The sequence below is a fragment of the Cololabis saira genome, chromosome 19 (genome assembly GCF_033807715.1).
Source record: "Cololabis saira isolate AMF1-May2022 chromosome 19, fColSai1.1, whole genome shotgun sequence".
Classification (NCBI taxonomy): Eukaryota; Metazoa; Chordata; class Actinopteri; order Beloniformes; family Belonidae; genus Cololabis; species Cololabis saira.
Window position 1 is genome coordinate 7,450,998 of NC_084605.1, and position 14,076 is coordinate 7,465,073.

General features: G+C 47.1%; 1 pseudogene; it reads right to left on the reverse strand.

The window, feature by feature from the left end:
- Positions 1–11,302, reverse strand: part of LOC133419549 (NLR family CARD domain-containing protein 3-like) — a 32,518-nt pseudogene extending 21,216 nt beyond the window's left edge.
- Positions 11,303–14,076: the final 2,774 nt, after the last annotated feature.

Sequence of the window (14,076 nt, forward strand, 5' to 3'; positions counted from 1 at the left end):
TGGATCAGCTGGAGCCTATTCAGCAAATTACTTGGACATCCTGCTAACAACACATTACAGTAATCCAGTCTAGAAGATACAAACGCATGAACTAGTTTTTCTGCATCACTCTGCGAGAGGATTTTCCTAATTTTTGCAATATTACGGAGATGGAAAAATGCTATTTTACAAACCTGATTAACATATGGTTTAAACGACAAATCCTGATCAAAAACAACACCAAGGTTTCTCACAGTTGCACTGGAAGCCATCGCAACACCATCTAATTCCTTCCTAAGATGCTCTGGACCAAGAATGATAACCTCTGTTTTATCTGAATTTAGAAGCAAGAAATTTCTGGACATCCAGTCCTTGATGTCCCTAAGACATGCCTGAAATTTAACTAACGGTTCTGTTTCATCCAGCTTCATAGACAAATAGAGCTGCGTATCATCAGCATAGCAATGAAAGTGTATGCCGTGATTCTGGATTATACTTCCCAATGGCTGCATGTATAAACTGAACAAGATTGGCCCTAGCACTGAACCCTGCGGAACACCATAACAGACCCTTGACTGTTCGGAAGAAACCTCATGTACATGAACAAACTGGAACCTGTCAGATAGATATTATTTAAACCAACGTAGAGCTGTCCCTTTAATCCCAACAACATGCTCTAACCTGTGCAGTAAAATGCCATGATCAACAGTGTCAAAAGCAGCACTGAGGTCCAGTAGAACCAATATGGACACTAATCCCTTATCTGAGGCCATAAGGAGGTCATTCGTGACTTGAACCAGTGTTGTTTCTTTGCTATGATGCATTCTGAACCCTGACTGAAAGACTTCAAACAGATCATTTCTATACAAATAGTCACATAACTGGCTTGAAACTGCCTTTTCCAGAATTTTAGATACAAATGGAAGGTTGGAAATTGGCCTATAATTAGCTAAGGTGTCTGGGTCAAGAGAAGGTTTTTTAAGTAAAGGTTTAATTACTGCCACTTTGAAAACCTGTGGTACATATTCTAAGTTTAGGGATAGGTTGATTTGGTCTAGTATTGTCGTACCAATAAGAGAAAAAACATTTTTGAATAGTCGAATCGGGATGGGATCTGACATACAAGTGGTTGACTTAGCTCTATTGACGAGTGAGGTCAGCTCAGGGAGGTCTATAGGATCAAAATAGTCTAGAGACGAGTCAGAGCCTAGGGAAGTCGCTAAAGCTGAGGAAACACCCACAACCGGCTGGTTGATTTCTTCTCTCATTCTCATGATTTTACTATTAAAGGAACTCATAAAGTCTTCACTACTGAGAGGTGCAGGAATGTACGGCTCAACAGAGTTGTGACTCTTTGTCAGCCTGGCTACAGTGCTGAACAGAAAACGTGGGTTACTTTTGTTATCCTCTATCAACGTTGAATAATAAGCTGTTCTGGCTTTGCGAATGGCTTTTTTATATACTATTAAAATATCTCTCCATTCACGATAGGAGTCTACAGACTTACAAGAGTACCACTTCCTTTCCATTTTTTGTTTCCACATGCGGATATCTGAATTATACCAGGGAGTTAAGCTCCTGTGGCTAGAAACCCTCCTTTTCAAAAGGAGCAACTTCATCTAAAGCTGAATGCAAGAAATCAGCAGTGTTACTAACAAGAAAATCAACATCAGAGGTAGGACCCAGGTCACTGGCCTCTACTGCTTCACTATTTTCCACTGTCGTAAGATGAGCAATGGCCTCCTTAAATTTAACAATAGCTTCATCAATCAAACATCTGCTAAAATAATACCTCCTATTTTGCACTTCAACATCAACAATATTAAATTCAAACGTTACTAAATAGTGGTCGGATAAAAGGGAGTTTACAGGTGACACCAACAGACCATCAGTTTCAACACCGTAGGTGAGAACGAGATCGAGAGTATGATTAAGACAGTGCGTCGGTTTGTCCACTTTTTGTGAGATACCCATTGATTCTAGAAGAGAATTGAAATCTAATTTAAGATTATCGCTTTCAACATCCATATGAATATTAAAATCACCCATTATGATGAATTTATCTGTACTGATCAATAATCCAGAAAGGAAATCTGAAAATTCAGACAGAAACTCTACATAAGCACCAGCAGGGGGGTACACTACCAATAACACAACTGGCTTCTCTGATTTACAGCTCGGAAATTTCAGACTAAGCGTGAGGCTTTCAAATGTATTATAATTGCACTTAGGTTCAATTTTTGTTTGGAGACTGGAGTTATAAATTGCTGCGACTCCTCCGCCTCGACCCGTGTTTCTAGGAATGTGATGATTAAAGTAGCCGGGCGGAGTCGATTCATTCAAACTAACATACTCTTCCTCCTGTAACCATGTTTCTGTTAAGCAGAAAATATCACTCCTGCTCTCTGTAATTATATCATTTACTAACAGAGATTTGGAGCTTAACGATCGTATATTTAGTAGTCCGCATCTAATTTTTTGGTCTCTTATTGGTACCAAATGTGCATTGGTTTTAATTTTCACAAGGTTATTTTGGTTAATGCCTCCAAAACGCCGCACCTGGTGAACTTTTGGAGGGCGGGGAACTGCAACCACTTCTATTTTGCTAGGCACCTGGTTAGAGTTGCCAATTACATCATGTAATCCTATAGTTTTAGAGTTGCCAATTACATAATGCAATCCTACAGTTTTATTGGGAGGCGTTGGTCCTCGGGAAGCAGCAGAGAAGTGTCTTAAATTGCAGCTCTGCATCCTGGCCTGGACCCTGCGTTGTCAAGGGGGAGGGTCTAATAAAACAGGCCAAATTACTAGAGACAAGAGCAGCACCAACCCGGGTGGGATGAATGCCGTCTCTTCTAATCAGACCGGGCTTTCCCCAGAACGTCTCCCAATTGTCAATAAAGGCCATGTCATGCTGAGTGTCATGCTGTGTTTAATTGTATATTTATTTATTGTTTTGGAATTGTGTTAAACATTTTACTTGCATGGATGTTTTTGTTGCTTTGTTTAGTTACTGTTATTGTTTGAAATGTAACTTTTTCTGTGTTTTGAGTTTGACATGCAATTACCTTTTGAGTTGATTAGACACAGCTGAACATTATTAAGGCAGTGAACTGGATCTTGACTGACAGCTGCAGTGGCCAATGAACTACTGCAGGCTGGCCCCCCTAGACCAATGGTGAACCAGGGGATTGTTCCCTTCCCCCTAGATATTCGGAGAGAGACATTAAAGCTGGAAGAATGGACTGACGGACAGAGGCCCATGGGGGCCCAGGTTGTTGGGGAGCCCCCGGCGGACCCGGACGGACCGGAAAACGGACGCAACAGTGTATTGGAGGCCTTTGGACGCTAGTGGCAGAAGGAGGAACTTCTGCCTAAAAGCTGTGAGTTTCTCCAACCAATACACTGGCTGTTGCAAGCCGAACCACTTTGTGATAGCCAAACAAAATATTCTGTGGTTGTAGGGCAGATTCTTTGCTCCAGGGTCAAAGAGTGTAGACTGGAGGTGTGTAGCAGAGGGATTCCTGTTGGCGTGGGCCTGACTGCTATGGATTCAAGAGGGGGCGCTAGAGGACAGTCTTTGAATAAGACAGTGAGCCCCTGAACGGATTGACTTTGACTGTTTGTTTTTAACCCTTGCCTTTTAAGGATTGGCCATTTTAAGAGACATTTTCCCCACCCTTGATTTTATGTTAACAGTCTTTGCACAATAAATGTTTGTTGCTGCACTTGTGTTTGTGGGTCATTAGGTACTGCTCACCCTCAAAGAACTGAAAAGTATTTCCTTGGGGACTTGGGTTATTTTATTACCATAACTTTAAGAACCACCCCTTTGACAGCCACATCGTTTTCTGAACATCACTGATACAACCAGTGACGGAGCAAGAGCATGCGACTAAACATGTCATCGCTGGTCAGATTGGGCAGGGGACCAGAGAAACCTACGGAGTCCGACATGGTTTTGGCGTAGTTACACACCGAGACAATATTTATTTTGGTCACTTCCGACTGGCGAAGACGGGAGTCATTAGCTCCGACATGGATGATAACTTTACCATATTTACGATTACCCTTTGCCAGTAGCTTCAAATTTGCTTCAATCTCGCCCGCTCTGGCCCCCGGGATACACCTAACTATGGTCGCTGGAGTCGGCCTCACATGCCTGACAATGGAGTCGCCAATCACCAGGGTCGGCTTCTCAATGGGTGTGTCGCTGAGTGGGGAAAATCGGTTAGACACATGAATCGGGTGGTGGTGTTCCGTGAGCCCTTTAGGACTACGCTTCCTCCGAACCGTCACCCACTGGCCCTGACTGGCCGGCTGCTCGGGAGCTGCAGGGGAGCGGCTAGCGGCTGCTGCTACAGGCCGGTCCGCCGCTAGCTTAGCCTGGTTAGCTGACGAGTCTACGGGACTATGGTCAAATTGGCGGAACTGGACCTCTGACTGAGCCTCTCCTCCAGCCCTGCAAATAAACTACATTTTAAGCACTTACCGTCTTCACTAAAGGAGGCAGAGGAATAGCTAAACATTTCACACACTGAGCAGCAAAGAGGTGAAATGGTGGGAGACAGAGAGACCATGCTAAGATGCTAACGGACAGAAAATGTATCGGTGATTGGTGACAGTGAAAGCTGCGGAGGAGAAAATGAGCGAGTGTTGAAATAAAGACAGAAATGTACCAGATATAGTACTATTTTACCAGAAAACAATAAGTTTAGACAAAAGTCGGGAGAGATCAGAGCCTGTAAACGCTGTGAGACAGCAGCAGACCGCAAACACCAGGAAGTGACGCAGTACGTTACCCAATCAGCAAGCCAGCAAGAGCCTCAGCAGAGAGCAATTTCCTGAACTTTGTGATTGCTGCATTTCTCATTTCATGTAAAGTTTCCTGGGATGAATCATTGATGAGAACTGGTCCCACATGAACCTGAATTTAGTTGAACAGTGAATTTAACTGGTTTCCTCCAAGAACACAACCAGTGATCAAATTAAAACAGATGTGTCCATGTTCGTCCTTACACAACTTTCTTGGAGGCTTTGACCACCGGCAGCAGCCTCTGTAGAACCTCCTCTGAAGCCGAGTATTTCTTCAGGTCAAACACCTCCAGATCTTCTGATGACAGTAAGATGAAGCCCAGAGCCGACCACTGAGCAGGAGACAGTTTATCTGTGGAGAGACGTCCTGACCTCAGGTACCGTTGGACCTCCTCCACCAGAGAACCAGCGTTCAGTTCATTCAGACAGTGGAACAGGTTGATGCTTTTCTCTGCAGACAGATCCTCACTGATCTTCTTCTTGATGTATTCAACTGTTTTCTGATTGTTCTGTGAACTTCTTTGTTTTGGTTCCAACAGACCTCGTAGGAGAGTCTGATTGGTCTCCAGTGAAAGACCCAGGAGGAAGCGGAGGAACAAGTCCAGGTGTCCGTTTGGACTCTGTAAGGCCTTGTCCACAGCACTCTGATAGAACTGATTCTCTGCTCTTATTCTAAACCACCTGGAGGTGTTTTGTTCCTCCAGCAGGTTGACTCCAGACTTGATGAAGGTCAGATGGACATGAAGAGCAGCCAGAAACTCCTGAACGCTCAGATGGATGAAGCAGAAGACCTGGTCATGGTACAGGCTGCTCTCCTCTCTAAAGATCTGCGTGAACACTCCTGAGTACACTGAAGCCTCTCTGACATCGATGCCACACTCTCTCAGGTCTGGTTCATAGAAGATCAGGTTTCCTTTCTGCAGCTGCTCAAAAGCCAGTTTTCCCAGAGACTCCACCATCTTCCTGCTCTCTGAACTCCAGTGTGGATCCGTTTCAGCTCCTCCATCATACTTGACCTTCTTCAGTTTGGCCTGGACCACCAGGAAGTGGATGTACATCTCAGTCAGGGTCTTGGGCAGCTCCACTCCCTCTCTGGTTTCCAGGACTCTCTCCAGGACCGTAGCAGTGATCCAGCAGAAGACTGGGATGTGGCACATGATGTGGATGCTTCGTGATGTCTTGATGTGGGAGATGATCCTGCTGGTCTGTTCCTCTTCTCTGAACCTCTTCCTGAAGTAGTCCTCCTTCTGTGGGTTAGTGAACCCTCTGACCTCTGTCACCATGGAGACACATTCAGGAGGGATCTGATTGGCTGCTGCAGGCCGTGTGGTGATCCAGAGATGAGCAGAAGGAAGCAGGTTCCCCCTGATGAGGTTTGTCAGCAGCACATCCACTGAGGTGGACTCTGTAACATCAGTCACAACCTCATTTTTGTGGAAGTCCAGAGGAAGTCGACTCTCATCCAGACCGTCAAAGATGAACACGACCTGGAAACCTTCAAAGCTGCAGATTTCTCTGGTTTCAGTGAAGAAGTGATGAACAAGTTCCACCAAGCTGAACTTTCTCTCTTTCAGCACATTCAGCTCTCTGAAGGTGAATGGAAGCAGTAACTGGATGTTCTGGTTGGCTTTGCCTTCTGCCCAGTCCAGAATGAACTTCTGTGTTAAGACTGTTTTCCCGATGCCGGCCACTCCGTTCGTCATCACTGTTCTGATTGGTTCATCTTTTCCAGGTTGGAGTTTAAAGATGTCTTCCTGTCTAATGGTTGTTTCTGCTTTGTGTGGTTTCCTGGATGCTGCTTCAATCAGTCTGACTTCATGTTCATCGTTGACCTCTCCAGTCCCTCCCTCTGTGATGTAGAGCTCTGTGTAGATTTGCTTCAGAAGGGTTGGGTTTCCTGCTTTAACGATCCCCTCAAACACACACTGGTACTTCTTCTTCAGCTTAGACTTCAGCTGGTTTTTATAAACTTCAGCAAAAGTACCTTAATAAAAGTGGGGGGAAAAAAACAATTAGTGTTTTATAAAGTTCAACTCAATTCTCCTAAAGAATCAGGATGTGAACCGACACTGATCGACTCTAACGTTACGATGAGCTGTCCAATTTTTTATTTTTATTTTTTTTTTACCTTGTCTGCACACATATTAATGATTGATACCATGACGGTAGAAACCAAAGGCATATATATGTGCATTATTACTATATTTAATATATATACATATATATACGCATACATATGCATACACATACATAAATATACACATACAAACCCAGTGATTTTTTTTTTTTGGGGGGGGGGGGGGCGGGGGTGACGACATCCACTGCCAATCCAGGAAGCAGGAACACACGGAGACACACGTCAAGCACTGGAAATGTGCCACGGAGCCGACCAAAGCACGAACAGCAATCGACCCAAATCTTGAGATCTGATCGCAGTCTAAGCTAAGCTACCGCTACCGCTACTTAACCCCAAAAACTACAGAGCAAGCATGCAGGTGAACAAGCCAGTGTGTATGTCTATGTGTGTGTATGCGTGTATGTATATGATCATGCGTGTGTGTGTGTGTGTGTGTGTGTGTGTGTGTGTGTGTGTGTGTGTGTGTGTGTGTGTGTGTGTGTGTGTGTGTGTGTGTGTGTGTGTGTGTGTGTGTGTGTGTGTGTGTGTGTATGTGTGTGTATATGTGTGTGTGTGCGTGCGTGTGTGTGCGCGTGCGTGTGTGTGTACATGTCTTTGTGGCTATGTGTGTGTGTGTGTGTGTGTGTGTGTGTGTGTGTGTGTATGTTTGTGTGGCTGTGTATGTGTGTGTGTATATGTATGTGACTGAGTGGCTATATGTGTGTGTGTGTGTGTGTGTGTGTGTGTGTGTATGTGTGCATGCGTGTGTACATGTCTTTGTGGCTATGTGTGTGTGTGTGCGCATGTGTGTGCGTGTGTGTGCGTGTGTGTGTGTGTGTGTGTGTGTGTGTGTGTGTGTGTGTGTGTGTGTGTGTGTGTGTGTGTGTGTGTGTGTGTGTGTGTGTGTGTGTGTAATAAACCAAACAAAGCTCCACCTGAAGTGTATCTATAGTGGGGGAGGGGGGGGAGCAACCCCGCCACCCGCAAGACCAGAGGCCAACAAGGAAGAACCCGGAACCCAGGCCACCAGCAACCCCACAGAGGGGAGAAGTAGGAGGGAGGCAATCCACCGCCTGCGAGCCCCCCCCCCCCCCGGCGGCAGCCGAGGGGGCCCGCGGGCGGGTCCCCTCGGGGAAGAAGCAGCCAGAGACCGCGACCCAGGCAATCCCCGGCCACCCGGTCCGGGCCGGACACGTGGCCAGGAGGCCCTCACCCTCCAGGCCAACGACCCACACCCGGCAGGGGGCCAGCCTGCCCGGAGAGACAGGGCCGCCGACGCGGGCAGGTGCACCCGCCCCCACGAAAGTGGCCCTCCAAGACCAGAGGGGCGCCCCGCCGCCGAGGCAGCGGGGGGGACCGGAGACGGGCCCGGAGAGAGGGAACCCCCCAACAGGGCGACACCCGCGCAGGCCCGACGACGGAGGGCCCCAGACCCAGGCATTCCATTCATTCATCCATTCACCTATCCGATACCTATACTAATAATAAGATATACTATACATAATAATAATAATAATAATAATAATAATAATAATAATAATAATAACCATCTTTGTATAATATAATATTGATAAATTATTAAGTTTTGTTGTACTGCCAATGGAGGCTCAAATCCTCCATGGCAGGACCCTTCCACACCGCATTCTCACCGACACAGACACACAGTCACACAGTCACGCACCGTTTCCCCCTCCCCGGGGGGGTCCAGCACCGCCAGAAGGCACCCCAGGCTGCACGGTGAGCCCCGCCAGGCCCGGGCATCACGACCCACCTATCCCAGGCCGGCGAGGGAACGCGGGTGATGTGGGACCCCCTCCCGCCCCTGGTGTTGAGTGCATGTGATTAATGCCATAAAAACAGGGAGGGGGAGGGCCAAGTATCGATTTGACACCGACCCCCCCCTCCCGAACTACGTGTCCTTGTCAAATGTATTTATTAAGTGTTGAATGTGCAGTGTCTACATTGCTGTTAAAACCGTGAGGCGGGGAGTGCCGGGCCACGCGGGACAATGCCCCCCACGACCCGGACCCCCCGCCCCTTCGCCTATGTGCGTATGAATCGTGTAGGGGGGGAAGGAGGGGGAGCAGAGGCCGAAGCCAGGAAGCAGGACCAGCAGAGTAAGACACCCACGTTCCCCCACCGGCCATCCAGTAGACGGGGGCCGGCCCTCCGAGCCGGGCCAGGGCCCCACCGTACCTCCATGGGTGCCCCCGGCGCCGCCGGAGCCCCCAGACGGAGGGGGAAATGGTCCAACATCCCCCCATTCATACTGACAACATAAGACATAGACACCTGGGAATGGTGCCACCCCGCCGCTGATCCCGCCCGTGCACACCCCGGCCAGGGGAGGCCCGATCCCCGGACCTGGCCCCACCCCACCCCCCCGGGGGGTGGGGCCGGTGTCCAATATTAAGTAGAATCATTTTTACCACCAAAACACCTCTGAACATTCAGGACGTGGAAGTGACAAGAACATCTGAGAGTCCGGGAGTTTCTAGTACCAGGATGTTAGCAGTACAGCCCTGATGGGTTGTGGGTTGTTGTGTTCTTGTTATTGTTGTGGTGTCTGTGAAGTGGATTTTCCACGTTTAGCATTTGAAAACACCAGAAGATGATCTGATCCAATAATCTGTAGAACCATCAAGACAATCTGGAGTTCAGCAGGATTCCTTGAAGAGGAAAACCAGGAATAAAATCTTTCAGTTATCTTGTGGTGTTAGTGGGTTAAACATATATATTGAGGTCCACTGCTCTCCTGTACAGGGAGGTGATACTGTAGGGGGGTGCTGGTACCATGTGGGGGCAACTGGTCTGCAGAAATGTTTAGGTGGGTGTCAATGGTCAAAAAAACCTTCATGTGGATAAAGAATGCAGATTTGATTCCAGTAGAACATTGTTGGAACAAGATGAACAGAGTCCCTCCCTTTATCTTTCAGTGGTTTTAATGTTGTGGCTGATCTGTGAATGTTGTTCATCTCCTGAGGCATTCTGGTCATTCATCCAGCAGCCTAAATGTTCAGAGAAATCCTCTTACTGCTCTGCAGACGCTCAGCCAGCTGCTCCTGCTTCATTCTCCTCAGGAAGTTCACTGTGATCTTCACAAACGCCTCTCTGCTGCTCCTCCTCTGTTCTTCATCCTCACCCTGCAACAGATGTTCTAGGGATTCTGGGTAATCTGGACTCAGACCCCTGTGCATCTTCTTCAGCTCGTTCTTCACAAACATGACAATGTTGTCCTCCAGCAGCTGGAACAGAAGATCACATGAAGGACACAATCAGACTGAAACCACAGAGACAAACATCAGACCCATGTTGGACAGACTGACAGTCCACTGGTCTCCAGAGACCAGCATGGAGACAAACATCAACAGAACAGAAGGGGAAGCAGTTGTTGTTTGTGTACAGACCAGAAATATGGAGTCCAGCTGTGTCTGATGCTGCTGGACAGACGGACCGCTGGGAGGCTCTGAGCTCTGCTGGTCCACTCTGTGGAGGAACCAGGAACAATTAGCTCACATCATGTCTGTCCACACAGAGACAAACACCAGCTGAAGGTCCATGAAGTCCTGTTTGGATGAGGACAGTCCATCAGAGGACTGGCTTTGGAGCTGAAAGTTTACTAGTCCTGCTGATCCACTGAGAACGTACATGTGACTTCAGTGAAAAGTTACAACAAGATCAGGAACATGGATAACTGATGGAGACATGAAACAGCTGAAGAACTCTGGATCATCATCGGGATCAGTCCTCTGGAAGGTAAGACCTACATGTGTGTCAACCAGAGGAAAAAGCTCCTGGCAGGAGATGAAGATCTATGAGGAGGAAGCTCAGATCACCCTCAGGTGATGGAGGACCACAGGGGTCCAGGACTACATGGATCTACTCAGGAAGAAACATGTGGACATTTCCTAACATGAGGACTGATTTAAATACATTTAATGTGTTTATATCTCACCTCTCTGAAGAAGAATGTTGGTCTCCTTTAAAGTTCATTAATCTATCATTGGACTTGTCGCTCTTCAAGGACACACAGCTGGGTCCAGGTCCAGGTCCAGATTCCGGTCCAGGTCCAGGTCCGGGTTCAGGTTCAGGTCCAGGTTGATTCCTGTAATAATGATGTTTGGTGATGTGAGTCTTGAGCTCTGACATGCAGAAGAGTCAGGGACAGTTAGAGATGCTCATCTCACCTCTGAGCTTTGCTCCGACTCTCATGTTCCCCACACAGAGATGATTTAGAGGGAGGGACTCCCTCCTCTCTGTCCTCACACTGGTCCATTCTGCTGAATTCACGTCCACATCAGCTCACACACACCTTCATCTGCAGAGGAAACACACATCACTGGTGTTGGACAGAGATCAGCTGATCCTGCACTGGTTTGCTCCTCTCTTTAGTGTTTATGTCACTTGAATGCAGTCATAAACCAGTGGGAGGTGGAGGAAGTCACTGATACAGCCGTATCTGCTGATCCAAGCTGCTCTGAAGCTTTCTCTCAGCACCTTTTCTCATTTTCTCATTAAGATTAAAAACATTAAATTCTGTCAACAGAGTTTTACTGCACTAACATGAAGTTGAAAATCTTGAATAAGCAGAAAGAGACTCGGCCTCTACATGAGCCTGGTTCCTGTAAATGTGAAGAAGCTCAGAGGTGAAACTGTCCTGCAGAGACACGTGTCCTCCTCCTTCACAGCCTCATCACACAACAGTTACACAAGCAGCAAACAACTTCCTCCAGGAACCACGCTTTAATTTGAAAGGCTCCACAGGAAACAGCAGTCTGACTTTAATGCTGGAGACAACAACAGCTTCATTCCAGGAAATCAAAACACAACAATTTGATCGATGAAGAAAACTAATCATTAACTGATCATCACAGTGTTTCTGATCAATAATAAAACCATTCAAATTTGTTGTCATTAACAATCCTGTAGATTTGTCTTCAGACACAAGAATGATCAAAGTTTGCAGGTAAATCAGAAGTGAGTACAAGTTCCTATCTTCACCTGTTTGAGTCAAAAGACAAAGTTCAAGAGTGAAATAAACTTTCAAGTATTGATCCGGTTATCAGTAGTTGTTCTTCGTCCTCGGGTCTGACTGCCTTCTGAGCGTTTCCTGGTTCACTGTGATCATGAGTGATGGATAGGGGTGGAGTGAAAACTTGTTTAACAGGACAAGGGAGAAAAGAAGGCAAGAGGAAGGACGGGAGGAAAACAGGTTCATCACCGAGATGGAATCTAACTCGGCCACTGTGGGGTAAACTTTTGATCCTAATTTTAGCTCAAGGTTTGGTGGGTGCGAAACAAAACATTTACATTTTCCCCTGAAGCCGAGGTGTGGCGCCTGCCGTACCCAATTGACAGCCCTGATCTAAATGACAGTGGCGTGAAGTATGTGGATCTTCAGATGCAAACTAATGTTTCCTCAAAGGGATTTTGTAAATTGAAATGTTAAATAAAGTTTAAAAAAAAAGAAAAGAAAAAGTATGTGGATCTTTTGTTGTCGCTGATTGCCATGGTGACTCGTCGAATCGGGGCTCAATTGATGCTGGCTTTTTATAGTTGTGGCGCACGTGCTTAACTCCAGGTGGAACTACTTAGATTTGAGTAAATTAACTCTAAACCTCTGTTCTGGAACCGAAAACTCAGAGTTTCCGATCTCAGAGTAGATCAACTAAGAGTTCAGGATTAGACTCAGAGTTTGTTGAACCTGCTTTGTGAAACGGACCCCAGGACACAGCTTTTTCAGTGCTGAATCCTGAAGGTGGTTGTTACTCAGGTCCAATTCTGTCAGACTGGAGGACTGAGAGCTGAGAACTGAGCACAGATCTGCACAGATGTCCTCTGAGAGGTTACAGTCACTCAACCTGCAGAGGAGATAAAAACGAGAGATCATGAGGTTATTTAAGTATGTCTTTTTCAAGCCTTGTGGCCCATAGAGCTGGTGTTTATCTCCAGTTTCTATAGTGCAAACAAACAGGTGGTAACCAGCCCCAAGAAAGGACGCTAGTCTATTGCTGGATACTTCCCCTAGCAAAGCTAGGTACTCATTCATACACCTGGGTGAAGTGAAGAAAGCCGAGAGTAAAGCATCTTTCCCAAGGATGCACAAAGTGACGCCAGTGCCAGGGTTCGAACCCAGAACCTTTGGATCAGGGGTCTCAAACTCGCGGCCCGCGGGCCAAATGCGGCCCGCCGGACGCTAGTTTGAGGCCCCCGCCTTGATATGAAAGTTTAATGTTAGTGCGGCCCGCGCGAGTTTGACATGGATGCTGTATGGTATCATGTACCCAGAAATGACAGCTTAAAGCTGTGTGCACACCGGACACAATTGACACGATTTTGTCCCGCCCATACGCGAGCGAGCCCGCCTGTTTTGCTTTTTCTCTCATCATCCATGACTGAGATCACCACCATCACTGCGCTGTACTGCTCTGAAAGTCCGAAGCTCCGCTGTCATTTCTGGGTACATGATACCCTCTGGAGGCGTCACATTCTCCCTAGTTCTCCCTATAAACGTGCATTTTTTTCACACTGACAGGCTCAGATAGTTACAATAAGTGTCCGACAACATACTAGAAAGGAGAAATGAACGTATGTCTACCTTTAGCTTGAGATCGCTGTTTGTTGTTGTTCTGCTGCTGTGTGGACTAAAGGGGTGTTCACAGCAAAAGCGACAAAAATAATCGCAAAATACTCAAAAATACTCCCATGGTCAGTAAACGGCCGCCGGTAAACTGTGGGTTTTTCCCCCAGTTCTCTCCTTCAGTGCTGCTGCTCTGAGCCGGCTGCCTGCCAGCTAGCAGTGGTTCAGTCCTCCGGTCCAGTCCCGCGAAAAAAATAAACAACCTCCGGTCTGCATTGACTTTGTATGTAATCTCGTCGGTTTTCCCCCGGTTCTCTCCCTCCGAAACTCCCGGTCAGGTAAACCGCCAGCGAACTCCGGTCCAGTCCCATTCCCCCGGTCAGGGGAAGTTCACAGGGGATTCACCGGCTCTCTCCTCCCGGTCAGTAAACAGGGGATTCACCGGCTCTCTCCCTCCAGAGCCGGCTGCGAAACATAAACTCTCCTGGTCGTTAAACGGTTGTCGGTAAACTCTGTCTTCCATAAACTGCAGCGGGCACAGCAGCCTGCAGGACACCGCACAGGACCTGTGTGCAGTAACGTTATG